This window comes from Notamacropus eugenii, chromosome 2 (genome assembly GCF_028372415.1).
Source record: "Notamacropus eugenii isolate mMacEug1 chromosome 2, mMacEug1.pri_v2, whole genome shotgun sequence".
NCBI classification, from domain to species: domain Eukaryota; kingdom Metazoa; phylum Chordata; class Mammalia; order Diprotodontia; family Macropodidae; genus Notamacropus; species Notamacropus eugenii.
Window position 1 is genome coordinate 386,443,083 of NC_092873.1, and position 12,854 is coordinate 386,455,936.

Consider the following 12,854-nt stretch of genomic DNA (forward strand, 5'->3'; position numbering starts at 1 on the left):
CCCGGCCCTCTCTCCCATCTCGTCTCCAGGCCCCCCTCGGGGCCACGGCCCGCCCGCCTCCCGCACGCCCGCGAGCCAGGCCCTGCGTCTCCGGGCTCTGGGCACGTCCCGGCGCCGCTCCTGCCCGCGCGTGCATCGCTCTGCGCGCTCCGCGGGGCCCAGGGCCGCCGCTCAGACCCCCGTGTGGTCCCCGGGTCCTCCCTCGCTTGACCGCGTCCCCTTCAGCCGGACCCTAGAGCGTGGGGGTCCCTAGGCGTCCCCAGCCGCTCCTCTGTGCCCTTCGCTTCGGGGATCTGGCCGGCCCGGCACCGTCGAGCCCTTTCTTGGACCCCCGCACCCCCGCACCCCCTCCCCCGCCCAGCGCGGAGCCCCTCGCCCAGCTCCCAGCCGGCCGCTGCCGCCTCCCAGAGGTGCTTCCTCCACTAGCCAGCCCTGCCCACTGGGGGAAACACGCGCGTGCCCAAAGAAAACCCAAGGAAGCCTGCAGTGAATGAGCGAAAGGGCGAATGAATGAATGAATGAATGAATGAATGAATGAATGAATGCATGAGTGAGTGAGTGAGTGAGTGAATGAGTGAGTGAATGAGTGAGTGAATGAGTGAGTGAGTGAGTGAGTGAACGGATGGACTCCAAGGGATGGACGCAGCCCAGGGAATGAATGCAAGGGAATGAAGGAAGGACTCCGTGAGGGAGGGAGGGAGTGCAGGATGATTTGGGGTTGGGAGAGGGAGGTAGCGAGTGAGTGAAGAAGTGCATCCAGAAAAGGAGGGCAGCGCGGGGGCGCGCCCCGGGCGCGTCTCGGCGGGAGGTGGGGGCAGGGGGGCCTGGGCCCGACGGGTGCCAGGGCCGCGGAGAGAGCGCGTGGAGCTGGAGCTGCGTGGCCCGAGCGTCGGGGCGGGCGGGCGGCCGGCCGTGACTGGACCTCCAGGAAAAGGGTTGAAAAAGAAAAGCCTACAGCACCCGGTATTCCCAGGCGGTCTCCCATCCAAGTACTAACCAGGCCCGACCCTGCTTAGCTTCCGAGATCAGACGAGATCGGGCGCGTTCAGGGTGGTATGGCCGTAGACAGCCAGACCTGCTCCTGGCCGCCCCAAGAGCTCGCGCCCGCGCCCGCGCCCGCGCCGCCGCCCAACGGGCTGCTCACCGGCCCGCCCCCCCAGCGCCCAGGCGGCTCTCTCTCCGGTCCGCTCCCCACGCGGGGCCACACCCACGGCCCGCTGCCTGCCTGCGCCCAGCCCCGCTGGCACGCTCGCGGGCCCGACCGCTCGCTGGCCGCTTCCCCAAGAGGGGCTTCCTCCAGCAGCCTGACCAAACCCTGGCCCTCCCTCCTGCTCCGGCCCGCCCCCTCCTCCTCCCCCACCGCCCGGGTCCGGCGCCAGCGCGCGCCCCTGCCGCCACCTAGCCACGGCCGGGGGAGCCTGGGGCCCGGCGGGCGCGCGCCCAGGAGGCGGCCCCTCCGTGCCCGGCCACCCGTCCCGGCCCTCTCTCCCATCTCGTCTCCAGGCCCCCCTCGGGGCCACGGCCCGCCCGCCTCCCGCACGCCCGCGAGCCAGGCCCTGCGTCTCCGGGCTCTGGGCACGTCCCGGCGCCGCTCCTGCCCGCGCGTGCATCGCTCTGCGCGCTCCGCGGGGCCCAGGGCCGCCGCTCAGACCCCCGTGTGGTCCCCGGGTCCTCCCTCGCTTGACCGCGTCCCCTTCAGCCGGACCCTAGAGCGTGGGGGTCCCTAGGCGTCCCCAGCCGCTCCTCTGTGCCCTTCGCTTCGGGGATCTGGCCGGCCCGGCACCGTCGAGCCCTTTCTTGGACCCCCGCACCCCCGCACCCCCTCCCCCGCCCAGCGCGGAGCCCCTCGCCCAGCTCCCAGCCGGCCGCTGCCGCCTCCCAGAGGTGCTTCCTCCACTAGCCAGCCCTGCCCACTGGGGGAAACACGCGCGTGCCCAAAGAAAACCCAAGGAAGCCTGCAGTGAATGAGCGAAAGGGCGAATGAATGAATGAATGAATGAATGAATGAATGAATGAATGAATGAATGAATGCATGAGTGAGTGAGTGAGTGAGTGAATGAGTGAGTGAATGAGTGAGTGAATGAGTGAGTGAGTGAGTGAGTGAGTGAACGGATGGACTCCAAGGGATGGACGCAGCCCAGGGAATGAATGCAAGGGAATGAAGGAAGGACTCCGTGAGGGAGGGAGGGAGTGCAGGATGATTTGGGGTTGGGAGAGGGAGGTAGCGAGTGAGTGAAGAAGTGCATCCAGAAAAGGAGGGCAGCGCGGGGGCGCGCCCCGGGCGCGTCTCGGCGGGAGGTGGGGGCAGGGGGGCCTGGGCCCGACGGGTGCCAGGGCCGCGGAGAGAGCGCGTGGAGCTGGAGCTGCGTGGCCCGAGCGTCGGGGCGGGCGGGCGGCCGGCCGTGACTGGACCTCCAGGAAAAGGGTTGAAAAAGAAAAGCCTACAGCACCCGGTATTCCCAGGCGGTCTCCCATCCAAGTACTAACCAGGCCCGACCCTGCTTAGCTTCCGAGATCAGACGAGATCGGGCGCGTTCAGGGTGGTATGGCCGTAGACAGCCAGACCTGCTCCTGGCCGCCCCAAGAGCTCGCGCCCGCGCCCGCGCCCGCGCCGCCGCCCAACGGGCTGCTCACCGGCCCGCCCCCCCAGCGCCCAGGCGGCTCTCTCTCCGGTCCGCTCCCCACGCGGGGCCACACCCACGGCCCGCTGCCTGCCTGCGCCCAGCCCCGCTGGCACGCTCGCGGGCCCGACCGCTCGCTGGCCGCTTCCCCAAGAGGGGCTTCCTCCAGCAGCCTGACCAAACCCTGGCCCTCCCTCCTGCTCCGGCCCGCCCCCTCCTCCTCCCCCACCGCCCGGGTCCGGCGCCAGCGCGCGCCCCTGCCGCCACCTAGCCACGGCCGGGGGAGCCTGGGGCCCGGCGGGCGCGCGCCCAGGAGGCGGCCCCTCCGTGCCCGGCCACCCGTCCCGGCCCTCTCTCCCATCTCGTCTCCAGGCCCCCCTCGGGGCCACGGCCCGCCCGCCTCCCGCACGCCCGCGAGCCAGGCCCTGCGTCTCCGGGCTCTGGGCACGTCCCGGCGCCGCTCCTGCCCGCGCGTGCATCGCTCTGCGCGCTCCGCGGGGCCCAGGGCCGCCGCTCAGACCCCCGTGTGGTCCCCGGGTCCTCCCTCGCTTGACCGCGTCCCCTTCAGCCGGACCCTAGAGCGTGGGGGTCCCTAGGCGTCCCCAGCCGCTCCTCTGTGCCCTTCGCTTCGGGGATCTGGCCGGCCCGGCACCGTCGAGCCCTTTCTTGGACCCCCGCACCCCCGCACCCCCTCCCCCGCCCAGCGCGGAGCCCCTCGCCCAGCTCCCAGCCGGCCGCTGCCGCCTCCCAGAGGTGCTTCCTCCACTAGCCAGCCCTGCCCACTGGGGGAAACACGCGCGTGCCCAAAGAAAACCCAAGGAAGCCTGCAGTGAATGAGCGAAAGGGCGAATGAATGAATGAATGAATGAATGAATGAATGAATGCATGAGTGAGTGAGTGAGTGAGTGAATGAGTGAGTGAATGAGTGAGTGAATGAGTGAGTGAGTGAGTGAGTGAACGGATGGACTCCAAGGGATGGACGCAGCCCAGGGAATGAATGCAAGGGAATGAAGGAAGGACTCCGTGAGGGAGGGAGGGAGTGCAGGATGATTTGGGGTTGGGAGAGGGAGGTAGCGAGTGAGTGAAGAAGTGCATCCAGAAAAGGAGGGCAGCGCGGGGGCGCGCCCCGGGCGCGTCTCGGCGGGAGGTGGGGGCAGGGGGGCCTGGGCCCGACGGGTGCCAGGGCCGCGGAGAGAGCGCGTGGAGCTGGAGCTGCGTGGCCCGAGCGTCGGGGCGGGCGGGCGGCCGGCCGTGACTGGACCTCCAGGAAAAGGGTTGAAAAAGAAAAGCCTACAGCACCCGGTATTCCCAGGCGGTCTCCCATCCAAGTACTAACCAGGCCCGACCCTGCTTAGCTTCCGAGATCAGACGAGATCGGGCGCGTTCAGGGTGGTATGGCCGTAGACAGCCAGACCTGCTCCTGGCCGCCCCAAGAGCTCGCGCCCGCGCCCGCGCCCGCGCCGCCGCCCAACGGGCTGCTCACCGGCCCGCCCCCCCAGCGCCCAGGCGGCTCTCTCTCCGGTCCGCTCCCCACGCGGGGCCACACCCACGGCCCGCTGCCTGCCTGCGCCCAGCCCCGCTGGCACGCTCGCGGGCCCGACCGCTCGCTGGCCGCTTCCCCAAGAGGGGCTTCCTCCAGCAGCCTGACCAAACCCTGGCCCTCCCTCCTGCTCCGGCCCGCCCCCTCCTCCTCCCCCACCGCCCGGGTCCGGCGCCAGCGCGCGCCCCTGCCGCCACCTAGCCACGGCCGGGGGAGCCTGGGGCCCGGCGGGCGCGCGCCCAGGAGGCGGCCCCTCCGTGCCCGGCCACCCGTCCCGGCCCTCTCTCCCATCTCGTCTCCAGGCCCCCCTCGGGGCCACGGCCCGCCCGCCTCCCGCACGCCCGCGAGCCAGGCCCTGCGTCTCCGGGCTCTGGGCACGTCCCGGCGCCGCTCCTGCCCGCGCGTGCATCGCTCTGCGCGCTCCGCGGGGCCCAGGGCCGCCGCTCAGACCCCCGTGTGGTCCCCGGGTCCTCCCTCGCTTGACCGCGTCCCCTTCAGCCGGACCCTAGAGCGTGGGGGTCCCTAGGCGTCCCCAGCCGCTCCTCTGTGCCCTTCGCTTCGGGGATCTGGCCGGCCCGGCACCGTCGAGCCCTTTCTTGGACCCCCGCACCCCCGCACCCCCTCCCCCGCCCAGCGCGGAGCCCCTCGCCCAGCTCCCAGCCGGCCGCTGCCGCCTCCCAGAGGTGCTTCCTCCACTAGCCAGCCCTGCCCACTGGGGGAAACACGCGCGTGCCCAAAGAAAACCCAAGGAAGCCTGCAGTGAATGAGCGAAAGGGCGAATGAATGAATGAATGAATGAATGAATGAATGAATGAATGAATGAATGAATGCATGCATGAGTGAGTGAGTGAGTGAGTGAGTGAATGAGTGAGTGAATGAGTGAATGAATGAGTGAGTGAGTGAGTGAGTGAGTGAACGGATGGACTCCAAGGGATGGACGCAGCCCAGGGAATGAATGCAAGGGAATGAAGGAAGGACTCCGTGAGGGAGGGAGGGAGTGCAGGATGATTTGGGGTTGGGAGAGGGAGGTAGCGAGTGAGTGAAGAAGTGCATCCAGAAAAGGAGGGCAGCGCGGGGGCGCGCCCCGGGCGCGTCTCGGCGGGAGGTGGGGGCAGGGGGGCCTGGGCCCGACGGGTGCCAGGGCCGCGGAGAGAGCGCGTGGAGCTGGAGCTGCGTGGCCCGAGCGTCGGGGCGGGCGGGCGGCCGGCCGTGACTGGACCTCCAGGAAAAGGGTTGAAAAAGAAAAGCCTACAGCACCCGGTATTCCCAGGCGGTCTCCCATCCAAGTACTAACCAGGCCCGACCCTGCTTAGCTTCCGAGATCAGACGAGATCGGGCGCGTTCAGGGTGGTATGGCCGTAGACAGCCAGACCTGCTCCTGGCCGCCCCAAGAGCTCGCGCCCGCGCCCGCGCCCGCGCCGCCGCCCAACGGGCTGCTCACCGGCCCGCCCCCCCAGCGCCCAGGCGGCTCTCTCTCCGGTCCGCTCCCCACGCGGGGCCACACCCACGGCCCGCTGCCTGCCTGCGCCCAGCCCCGCTGGCACGCTCGCGGGCCCGACCGCTCGCTGGCCGCTTCCCCAAGAGGGGCTTCCTCCAGCAGCCTGACCAAACCCTGGCCCTCCCTCCTGCTCCGGCCCGCCCCCTCCTCCTCCCCCACCGCCCGGGTCCGGCGCCAGCGCGCGCCCCTGCCGCCACCTAGCCACGGCCGGGGGAGCCTGGGGCCCGGCGGGCGCGCGCCCAGGAGGCGGCCCCTCCGTGCCCGGCCACCCGTCCCGGCCCTCTCTCCCATCTCGTCTCCAGGCCCCCCTCGGGGCCACGGCCCGCCCGCCTCCCGCACGCCCGCGAGCCAGGCCCTGCGTCTCCGGGCTCTGGGCACGTCCCGGCGCCGCTCCTGCCCGCGCGTGCATCGCTCTGCGCGCTCCGCGGGGCCCAGGGCCGCCGCTCAGACCCCCGTGTGGTCCCCGGGTCCTCCCTCGCTTGACCGCGTCCCCTTCAGCCGGACCCTAGAGCGTGGGGGTCCCTAGGCGTCCCCAGCCGCTCCTCTGTGCCCTTCGCTTCGGGGATCTGGCCGGCCCGGCACCGTCGAGCCCTTTCTTGGACCCCCGCACCCCCGCACCCCCTCCCCCGCCCAGCGCGGAGCCCCTCGCCCAGCTCCCAGCCGGCCGCTGCCGCCTCCCAGAGGTGCTTCCTCCACTAGCCAGCCCTGCCCACTGGGGGAAACACGCGCGTGCCCAAAGAAAACCCAAGGAAGCCTGCAGTGAATGAGCGAAAGGGCGAATGAATGAATGAATGAATGAATGAATGAATGAATGAATGCATGAGTGAGTGAGTGAGTGAGTGAATGAGTGAGTGAATGAGTGAGTGAATGAGTGAGTGAGTGAGTGAGTGAACGGATGGACTCCAAGGGATGGACGCAGCCCAGGGAATGAATGCAAGGGAATGAAGGAAGGACTCCGTGAGGGAGGGAGGGAGTGCAGGATGATTTGGGGTTGGGAGAGGGAGGTAGCGAGTGAGTGAAGAAGTGCATCCAGAAAAGGAGGGCAGCGCGGGGGCGCGCCCCGGGCGCGTCTCGGCGGGAGGTGGGGGCAGGGGGGCCTGGGCCCGACGGGTGCCAGGGCCGCGGAGAGAGCGCGTGGAGCTGGAGCTGCGTGGCCCGAGCGTCGGGGCGGGCGGGCGGCCGGCCGTGACTGGACCTCCAGGAAAAGGGTTGAAAAAGAAAAGCCTACAGCACCCGGTATTCCCAGGCGGTCTCCCATCCAAGTACTAACCAGGCCCGACCCTGCTTAGCTTCCGAGATCAGACGAGATCGGGCGCGTTCAGGGTGGTATGGCCGTAGACAGCCAGACCTGCTCCTGGCCGCCCCAAGAGCTCGCGCCCGCGCCCGCGCCCGCGCCGCCGCCCAACGGGCTGCTCACCGGCCCGCCCCCCCAGCGCCCAGGCGGCTCTCTCTCCGGTCCGCTCCCCACGCGGGGCCACACCCACGGCCCGCTGCCTGCCTGCGCCCAGCCCCGCTGGCACGCTCGCGGGCCCGACCGCTCGCTGGCCGCTTCCCCAAGAGGGGCTTCCTCCAGCAGCCTGACCAAACCCTGGCCCTCCCTCCTGCTCCGGCCCGCCCCCTCCTCCTCCCCCACCGCCCGGGTCCGGCGCCAGCGCGCGCCCCTGCCGCCACCTAGCCACGGCCGGGGGAGCCTGGGGCCCGGCGGGCGCGCGCCCAGGAGGCGGCCCCTCCGTGCCCGGCCACCCGTCCCGGCCCTCTCTCCCATCTCGTCTCCAGGCCCCCCTCGGGGCCACGGCCCGCCCGCCTCCCGCACGCCCGCGAGCCAGGCCCTGCGTCTCCGGGCTCTGGGCACGTCCCGGCGCCGCTCCTGCCCGCGCGTGCATCGCTCTGCGCGCTCCGCGGGGCCCAGGGCCGCCGCTCAGACCCCCGTGTGGTCCCCGGGTCCTCCCTCGCTTGACCGCGTCCCCTTCAGCCGGACCCTAGAGCGTGGGGGTCCCTAGGCGTCCCCAGCCGCTCCTCTGTGCCCTTCGCTTCGGGGATCTGGCCGGCCCGGCACCGTCGAGCCCTTTCTTGGACCCCCGCACCCCCGCACCCCCTCCCCCGCCCAGCGCGGAGCCCCTCGCCCAGCTCCCAGCCGGCCGCTGCCGCCTCCCAGAGGTGCTTCCTCCACTAGCCAGCCCTGCCCACTGGGGGAAACACGCGCGTGCCCAAAGAAAACCCAAGGAAGCCTGCAGTGAATGAGCGAAAGGGCGAATGAATGAATGAATGAATGAATGAATGAATGAATGAATGAATGAATGAATGCATGCATGAGTGAGTGAGTGAGTGAGTGAGTGAATGAGTGAGTGAATGAGTGAATGAATGAGTGAGTGAGTGAGTGAGTGAGTGAACGGATGGACTCCAAGGGATGGACGCAGCCCAGGGAATGAATGCAAGGGAATGAAGGAAGGACTCCGTGAGGGAGGGAGGGAGTGCAGGATGATTTGGGGTTGGGAGAGGGAGGTAGCGAGTGAGTGAAGAAGTGCATCCAGAAAAGGAGGGCAGCGCGGGGGCGCGCCCCGGGCGCGTCTCGGCGGGAGGTGGGGGCAGGGGGGCCTGGGCCCGACGGGTGCCAGGGCCGCGGAGAGAGCGCGTGGAGCTGGAGCTGCGTGGCCCGAGCGTCGGGGCGGGCGGGCGGCCGGCCGTGACTGGACCTCCAGGAAAAGGGTTGAAAAAGAAAAGCCTACAGCACCCGGTATTCCCAGGCGGTCTCCCATCCAAGTACTAACCAGGCCCGACCCTGCTTAGCTTCCGAGATCAGACGAGATCGGGCGCGTTCAGGGTGGTATGGCCGTAGACAGCCAGACCTGCTCCTGGCCGCCCCAAGAGCTCGCGCCCGCGCCCGCGCCCGCGCCGCCGCCCAACGGGCTGCTCACCGGCCCGCCCCCCCAGCGCCCAGGCGGCTCTCTCTCCGGTCCGCTCCCCACGCGGGGCCACACCCACGGCCCGCTGCCTGCCTGCGCCCAGCCCCGCTGGCACGCTCGCGGGCCCGACCGCTCGCTGGCCGCTTCCCCAAGAGGGGCTTCCTCCAGCAGCCTGACCAAACCCTGGCCCTCCCTCCTGCTCCGGCCCGCCCCCTCCTCCTCCCCCACCGCCCGGGTCCGGCGCCAGCGCGCGCCCCTGCCGCCACCTAGCCACGGCCGGGGGAGCCTGGGGCCCGGCGGGCGCGCGCCCAGGAGGCGGCCCCTCCGTGCCCGGCCACCCGTCCCGGCCCTCTCTCCCATCTCGTCTCCAGGCCCCCCTCGGGGCCACGGCCCGCCCGCCTCCCGCACGCCCGCGAGCCAGGCCCTGCGTCTCCGGGCTCTGGGCACGTCCCGGCGCCGCTCCTGCCCGCGCGTGCATCGCTCTGCGCGCTCCGCGGGGCCCAGGGCCGCCGCTCAGACCCCCGTGTGGTCCCCGGGTCCTCCCTCGCTTGACCGCGTCCCCTTCAGCCGGACCCTAGAGCGTGGGGGTCCCTAGGCGTCCCCAGCCGCTCCTCTGTGCCCTTCGCTTCGGGGATCTGGCCGGCCCGGCACCGTCGAGCCCTTTCTTGGACCCCCGCACCCCCGCACCCCCTCCCCCGCCCAGCGCGGAGCCCCTCGCCCAGCTCCCAGCCGGCCGCTGCCGCCTCCCAGAGGTGCTTCCTCCACTAGCCAGCCCTGCCCACTGGGGGAAACACGCGCGTCCCAAAGAAAACCCAAGGAAGCCTGCAGTGAATGAGCGAAAGGGGCGAATGAATGAATGAATGAATGAATGAATGAATGAATGAATGAATGAGTGAGTGAGTGAGTGAGTGAGTGAATGAGTGAGTGAATGAGTGAAATGAATGAGTGAGTGAGTGAGTGAGTGAGTGAACGGATGGACTCCAAGGGATGGACGCAGCCCAGGGAATGAATGCAAGGGAATGAAGGAAGGACTCCGTGAGGGAGGGAGGGAGTGCAGGATGATTTGGGGTTGGGAGAGAGGAGGTAGCGAGTGAGTGAAGAAGTGCATCCAGAAAGGAGGGCAGCGCGGGGGCGCGCCCCGGGCGCGTCTCGGCGGGAGGTGGGGGCAGGGGGGCCTGGCCCGACGGGTGCCAGGGCCGCGGAGAGAGCGCGTGGAGCTGGAGCTGCGTGGCCCGAGCGTCGGGGCGGGCGGGCGGCCGGCCGTGACTGGACCTCCAGGAAAAGGGTTGAAAAAGAAAAGCCTACAGCACCCGGTATTCCCAGGCGGTCTCCCATCCAAGTACTAACCAGGCCCGACCCTGCTTAGCTTCCGAGATCAGACGAGATCGGGCGCGTTCAGGGTGGTATGGCCGTAGACAGCCAGACCTGCTCCTGGCCGCCCCAAGAGCTCGCGCCCGCGCCCGCGCCCGCGCCGCCGCCCAACGGGCTGCTCACCGGCCCGCCCCCCCAGCGCCCAGGCGGCTCTCTCTCCGGTCCGCTCCCCACGCGGGGCCACACCCACGGCCCGCTGCCTGCCTGCGCCCAGCCCCGCTGGCACGCTCGCGGGCCCGACCGCTCGCTGGCCGCTTCCCCAAGAGGGGCTTCCTCCAGCAGCCTGACCAAACCCTGGCCCTCCCTCCTGCTCCGGCCCGCCCCCTCCTCCTCCCCCACCGCCCGGGTCCGGCGCCAGCGCGCGCCCCTGCCGCCACCTAGCCACGGCCGGGGGAGCCTGGGGCCCGGCGGGCGCGCGCCCAGGAGGCGGCCCCTCCGTGCCCGGCCACCCGTCCCGGCCCTCTCTCCCATCTCGTCTCCAGGCCCCCCTCGGGGCCACGGCCCGCCCGCCTCCCGCACGCCCGCGAGCCAGGCCCTGCGTCTCCGGGCTCTGGGCACGTCCCGGCGCCGCTCCTGCCCGCGCGTGCATCGCTCTGCGCGCTCCGCGGGGCCCAGGGCCGCCGCTCAGACCCCCGTGTGGTCCCCGGGTCCTCCCTCGCTTGACCGCGTCCCCTTCAGCCGGACCCTAGAGCGTGGGGGTCCCTAGGCGTCCCCAGCCGCTCCTCTGTGCCCTTCGCTTCGGGGATCTGGCCGGCCCGGCACCGTCGAGCCCTTTCTTGGACCCCCGCACCCCCGCACCCCCTCCCCCCGCCCAGCGCGGAGCCCCTCGCCCAGCTCCCAGCCGGCCGCTGCCGCCTCCCAGAGGTGCTTCCTCCACTAGCCAGCCCTGCCCACTGGGGGAAACACGCGCGTGCCCAAAGAAAACCCAAGGAAGCCTGCAGTGAATGAGCGAAAGGGCGAATGAATGAATGAATGAATGAATGAATGAATGAATGAATGAATGAATGAATGAATGAATGCATGAGTGAGTGAGTGAGTGAGTGAATGAGTGAGTGAATGAGTGAGTGAATGAGTGAGTGAGTGAGTGAGTGAGTGAACGGATGGACTCCAAGGGATGGACGCAGCCCAGGGAATGAATGCAAGGGAATGAAGGAAGGACTCCGTGAGGGAGGGAGGGAGTGCAGGATGATTTGGGGTTGGGAGAGGGAGGTAGCGAGTGAGTGAAGAAGTGCATCCAGAAAAGGAGGGCAGCGCGGGGGCGCGCCCCGGGCGCGTCTCGGCGGGAGGTGGGGGCAGGGGGGCCTGGGCCCGACGGGTGCCAGGGCCGCGGAGAGAGCGCGTGGAGCTGGAGCTGCGTGGCCCGAGCGTCGGGGCGGGCGGGCGGCCGGCCGTGACTGGACCTCCAGGAAAAGGGTTGAAAAAGAAAAGCCTACAGCACCCGGTATTCCCAGGCGGTCTCCCATCCAAGTACTAACCAGGCCCGACCCTGCTTAGCTTCCGAGATCAGACGAGATCGGGCGCGTTCAGGGTGGTATGGCCGTAGACAGCCAGACCTGCTCCTGGCCGCCCCAAGAGCTCGCGCCCGCGCCCGCGCCCGCGCCGCCGCCCAACGGGCTGCTCACCGGCCCGCCCCCCCAGCGCCCAGGCGGCTCTCTCTCCGGTCCGCTCCCCACGCGGGGCCACACCCACGGCCCGCTGCCTGCCTGCGCCCAGCCCCGCTGGCACGCTCGCGGGCCCGACCGCTCGCTGGCCGCTTCCCCAAGAGGGGCTTCCTCCAGCAGCCTGACCAAACCCTGGCCCTCCCTCCTGCTCCGGCCCGCCCCCTCCTCCTCCCCCACCGCCCGGGTCCGGCGCCAGCGCGCGCCCCTGCCGCCACCTAGCCACGGCCGGGGGAGCCTGGGGCCCGGCGGGCGCGCGCCCAGGAGGCGGCCCCTCCGTGCCCGGCCACCCGTCCCGGCCCTCTCTCCCATCTCGTCTCCAGGCCCCCCTCGGGGCCACGGCCCGCCCGCCTCCCGCACGCCCGCGAGCCAGGCCCTGCGTCTCCGGGCTCTGGGCACGTCCCGGCGCCGCTCCTGCCCGCGCGTGCATCGCTCTGCGCGCTCCGCGGGGCCCAGGGCCGCCGCTCAGACCCCCGTGTGGTCCCCGGGTCCTCCCTCGCTTGACCGCGTCCCCTTCAGCCGGACCCTAGAGCGTGGGGGTCCCTAGGCGTCCCCAGCCGCTCCTCTGTGCCCTTCGCTTCGGGGATCTGGCCGGCCCGGCACCGTCGAGCCCTTTCTTGGACCCCCGCACCCCCGCACCCCCTCCCCCGCCCAGCGCGGAGCCCCTCGCCCAGCTCCCAGCCGGCCGCTGCCGCCTCCCAGAGGTGCTTCCTCCACTAGCCAGCCCTGCCCACTGGGGGAAACACGCGCGTGCCCAAAGAAAACCCAAGGAAGCCTGCAGTGAATGAGCGAAAGGGCGAATGAATGAATGAATGAATGAATGAATGAATGAATGAATGCATGAGTGAGTGAGTGAGTGAGTGAATGAGTGAGTGAATGAGTGAGTGAATGAGTGAGTGAGTGAGTGAGTGAACGGATGGACTCCAAGGGATGGACGCAGCCCAGGGAATGAATGCAAGGGAATGAAGGAAGGACTCCGTGAGGGAGGGAGGGAGTGCAGGATGATTTGGGGTTGGGAGAGGGAGGTAGCGAGTGAGTGAAGAAGTGCATCCAGAAAAGGAGGGCAGCGCGGGGGCGCGCCCCGGGCGCGTCTCGGCGGGAGGTGGGGGCAGGGGGGCCTGGGCCCGACGGGTGCCAGGGCCGCGGAGAGAGCGCGTGGAGCTGGAGCTGCGTGGCCCGAGCGTCGGGGCGGGCGGGCGGCCGGCCGTGACTGGACCTCCAGGAAAAGGGTTGAAAAAGAAAAGCCTACAGCACCCGGTATTC

At 70.5% G+C, this 12,854-nt stretch overlaps 9 non-coding genes across 9 annotated transcripts in view; all 9 read right to left on the reverse strand.

Annotated features, from left to right (window-relative positions):
• Positions 1-948: 948 nt before the first annotated feature.
• On the reverse strand, positions 949-1,067 carry LOC140530605 (5S ribosomal RNA). Its single transcript, XR_011976033.1, has one exon. It is a non-coding gene; the product is annotated as a 5S ribosomal RNA (ribosomal RNA).
• Positions 1,068-2,438: 1,371 nt separating this feature from the next.
• LOC140530616 (5S ribosomal RNA) lies at positions 2,439-2,557 on the reverse strand. The gene has a single exon (XR_011976044.1). It is a non-coding gene; the product is annotated as a 5S ribosomal RNA (ribosomal RNA).
• A 1,351-nt stretch (positions 2,558-3,908) lies between these two features.
• On the reverse strand, positions 3,909-4,027 carry LOC140530627 (5S ribosomal RNA). Its single transcript, XR_011976055.1, has one exon. It is a non-coding gene; the product is annotated as a 5S ribosomal RNA (ribosomal RNA).
• Positions 4,028-5,406: 1,379 nt separating this feature from the next.
• On the reverse strand, positions 5,407-5,525 carry LOC140530638 (5S ribosomal RNA). The gene has a single exon (XR_011976066.1). It is a non-coding gene; the product is annotated as a 5S ribosomal RNA (ribosomal RNA).
• Positions 5,526-6,880: 1,355 nt separating this feature from the next.
• LOC140530648 (5S ribosomal RNA) lies at positions 6,881-6,999 on the reverse strand. The gene has a single exon (XR_011976076.1). It is a non-coding gene; the product is annotated as a 5S ribosomal RNA (ribosomal RNA).
• A 1,379-nt stretch (positions 7,000-8,378) lies between these two features.
• Positions 8,379-8,497, reverse strand: LOC140530659 (5S ribosomal RNA). Its single transcript, XR_011976087.1, has one exon. It is a non-coding gene; the product is annotated as a 5S ribosomal RNA (ribosomal RNA).
• Positions 8,498-9,860: 1,363 nt separating this feature from the next.
• On the reverse strand, positions 9,861-9,979 carry LOC140530669 (5S ribosomal RNA). Its single transcript, XR_011976097.1, has one exon. It is a non-coding gene; the product is annotated as a 5S ribosomal RNA (ribosomal RNA).
• Positions 9,980-11,359: 1,380 nt separating this feature from the next.
• Positions 11,360-11,478, reverse strand: LOC140530681 (5S ribosomal RNA). The gene has a single exon (XR_011976107.1). It is a non-coding gene; the product is annotated as a 5S ribosomal RNA (ribosomal RNA).
• Positions 11,479-12,833: 1,355 nt separating this feature from the next.
• LOC140530693 (5S ribosomal RNA) overlaps positions 12,834-12,854 on the reverse strand; it is a 119-nt gene continuing 98 nt past the window's right edge. The window contains exon 1 of the ribosomal RNA XR_011976113.1: positions 12,834-12,854. This exon is cut by the window's right edge and continues 98 nt beyond it. This is a non-coding gene — a ribosomal RNA (5S ribosomal RNA).